Source organism: Papio anubis, chromosome 11 (genome assembly GCF_008728515.1).
Source record: "Papio anubis isolate 15944 chromosome 11, Panubis1.0, whole genome shotgun sequence".
In the NCBI taxonomy this organism is placed as follows: Eukaryota; Metazoa; Chordata; class Mammalia; order Primates; family Cercopithecidae; genus Papio; species Papio anubis.
In genome coordinates this window covers 118,054,015-118,057,445 of record NC_044986.1, presented here as the reverse complement: position 1 = coordinate 118,057,445, position 3,431 = coordinate 118,054,015, and the positions used below count along the sequence as shown (strand labels likewise).

The 3,431-nt window shown below is 44.3% G+C and overlaps 1 pseudogene; it reads left to right on the top strand.

The window, feature by feature from the left end:
• The first annotated feature begins 243 nt into the window (after positions 1 to 243).
• Positions 244 to 2,726, top strand: LOC101012512 (annotated as a pseudogene).
• Positions 2,727 to 3,431: the final 705 nt, after the last annotated feature.

Genomic DNA, 3,431 nt, shown 5'->3' with positions numbered 1-3,431 from the left:
AAATACAAAGTAGAGTAGGTTTTGAAGAGTAAATATCGGATACCTCAGCTTTAAGAAGTACCCTAGACATGCTTCTGGCCCACGGTGAGGTCAGCTCTGTGGATGACTCAGAAACCTTTACCTTGTAAAGGGCCATGGTGAGGCATAGATGTTTGATATAAAATATAAAACTTTGGTGTATTAGTCCATTCTCACATTGCTATAAAGAAATACCTGAGACTACGTAATTTATAAAGAAAAAGGTTTTATTGGCTCCTGGCTCCACGGGCTGTACAGGAAGCATGATGGCTTCTGCCTCAGGAAAATTCCAATCATGGTGGAAGGTGAAGGGAGAGCAGGCACTTCCCATGGCCAGAACAGCAGGAGAGAGAGGGATGAGGTGCCACACACTTCTAAACAACCAGATCCCATGAGAATTCACTATCACGAGAACAGCACCAGTGAGATGGGGCTAAACCATTCCTGACAAATCCCACCCCATGATCCAATTACCTCCCACCAGGCTCCATCTCCAACACCTCCAACACTGGGGATCACAATTTGAGATGAAATTTGGGTGGGGACACAGATTCAAACCATTGGATTTGGTAACTTCTTCTGTGAGAACAGCCACTCTATACTCTTATCACTGGACATCTGTGACTTCAGACCAATCAAACCATAAGCACATCCAACCAATCAGAACCCAGGAGATCCCTGATGCCCACCACGGGGTCACTCAGAAGGTTGTTTATGCAACCATCAGAGTACAGTAAGCAGATTGTAGAGCACTGATGTGGCCCTGTGTCAACAACACATCTTAGTGCTTATCAGCACTTTCAAGCATCTCTGGCTTTCTTCTGCTGTGTTATTAGTAGTCCATCTTGTCCCCACCTTGTTAGTGTTCCATTGCCTTGATTTTTTCCTACCATGTAAACTTCAGGACAATGTTTCTAAGCCAAAGGGGCTATCCACATGGTAAAAGCGATTGATCACTAATTAATCGTAATACAAATATTGTGCCTACTTAAAAAAATGTAAGTGGAATTTATTTAAGAATTTGAGTGCTGCAGTGTTTCCAGTTTCAAGATGGCCGCCTGAGCTGTTTAGTGAAACTTCTTCCACCTTTCTCCATCCCACTAGGTGTTTTTTTTTTTTTTTTTTTTCTGAACCTGGATGTGACGTATTAAAGGACCCGACGGAAATAGAATCGAAGGCATTCTAAAATGGCTGACCTTACACTGAAGGGTGCGCACAGCATCAGCTGCACCAGGCCTCAATATCTGGTGGAGAAGATCATTCGAATGTGAATCTATGAGTTCAAGTACTGGACAGAGGAGTGCTTTGGACTTATAGCTGAACTTGTAGTCCATAAAGTCATGGAGTTAATGTGTGTGGGTGGCGTCTATAGTGGCAACATAAAACCAACACCTTTCTGTGTTTAATCTTGAAGATGCTTCAAGTTCAATCCGAGAAAGGTATCATTGTAGAGTTTATCAAAAATGAAGATTTCAAGTATGTTCGCGTGTTCGGGGCACTTTACATGAGGCTGACGGGCACTGCAATTGATTGCTACAAGTACTTGGAGCCTTTGTACAATGACTATCGAAAAGTCAAGAGCCAGAACCAAAATGGGGGTTTGAAATGATGCATGTAGGTGAGTTTATGGATGAACTAGTGCTCAGTGAGAGAGTCCGTTGTATCATTCTGCCCTGGCTACAGAAACGCTAGGTATTAGAGGAAGCTGAGCAACTGGAGCCTTGAGTTAGTGCTTTGGAAGAGGACATGGACAGCGTGGAGTCCAGTGAAGAGGAAGAAGAGGAGGATGAGAAGTCGGAACGAGTGCCATCACCTGATCATCGCCAGAGAAGCTACGGAGAGTTGGACAGCCCCGTTGCTCTCCCACACTGCGCTACAGAAGGAGAAGAAGTCTGTCTCCTAGAAGGTGGAATCGATCTCCCAAAAGGAGAAGCCTCTTCCCCCGCCAAGAAAGGCATCGGAGCAAGAGTCCCAGACGTCACCACAGCAGATTCTGAGATAGGCGGCACAGATCCCGTTCCAAGTCCCCAGGTTCTCACCATAGTCAGAGATACAGGAGCCACTCAAAGTCTCCCAAAAAGTCTAAGAAGAGTCACAAGAAGAGCTGGAGAGGGAATGAGTAATGGACTCAGTTTGGTTTTAGTCCACATAGGCTCCTGTGGGTATGAGGATGTCTATGTGGAAGGATTAAGATCTCCCCAGGCAGCTATATTTTAGTTTTTTCTTGTCACGTTTCTCAACCTTTATTTTCAATGAAGGAGGTGCTGAGTTTTGTATCTCTTTTTAATCATAATCAACAACAGTTTCTGACCCAACTAATTTTGACCGTATTCAAACTTATGAGGGTAGAAAGGATCTGAAGGTTGGGGATATGAATGACAAGGATAGGATGTGGCCACCTGATGACCCTTTCCCTTTTTATTAAACCAGACACACCTGTAAAAGAAAAAAAAGAATTTGAAAAGGGCAAAAACCTAATTAGGTTATGCACAAAGGGTAAAGACAGGAGTCTTGAAGAATGCAGTTTCTCTCCTGTAGGCTTTTGCCTGGGGCCTTGCCACCTCTTGATCTGCTTGTGTGGTGTTTTCTTTTCTCCTTAATCTCCAAAGGATGCATCTTCATGCTCTGGACAGGAAAGGGGCCAGCAGTAGGGTGAATGTTGGAGAAAGCCAGAAAGGGGAAGGGGAGTTCTTTCAAGTCAACACAGGATGGGCTTACACACAATGGAAATTCCTGACTACATTTTGACACGATGAGCGACGAGAAGACCAGAGACGAGGAAGTGATGATGGGGAGCCTGACGGAGTTCATGATGATATAGATTGAGAAAGTCGACACTAGATTTTTCCTTTGATCTGAGTGAGCATTGATAGTGATTGGTGAATCCTGATGCATTTAAAACCAGGTTTCCTTCTTCCTTCCTGTTTTTCCTTTCCTTTTTCCTTTTCCTTTTTCTTTTTCCTTTTTCCTTTCCTTTTTCTTTTTCCTTTTTCCTTCCTTTTTCCTTTTTCCTTTTTCCTTCTTTTCCTTCCTTCTTTTCCAGCCTTCTTTTCCTTCCTTCCTTTTCCTTCCAGCCTTCCTGCCCCCTGCCTGCCTGCCCCCTGCCCCCTGCCCCCGGAAAGCCTGAAAGCGAGTTCTTTCTTTCTTTTCTTCTTCTTTCTTTCTTCTTTCTTTTCCCTTCTCTCTCTCTTCTTCTTCTCTTGTCTTTCTCTCTTTTTTTTGAGAGATGGAGTCTTGCTCTACAGAAGAAAGCAGTGCAGTGGGCGAATGTCAGTTCACCTGCACCCCTGCTCCTCCCAGGTTCTGCCTCAGTTTCCCAAGTAGCTGGGACTACAGGTGGATGCCACCATGACCGGTTAATTTTTGTATTTTTAGTAGAGACGGGGTTTCACCATGTTGGCCAGATGGTCTCG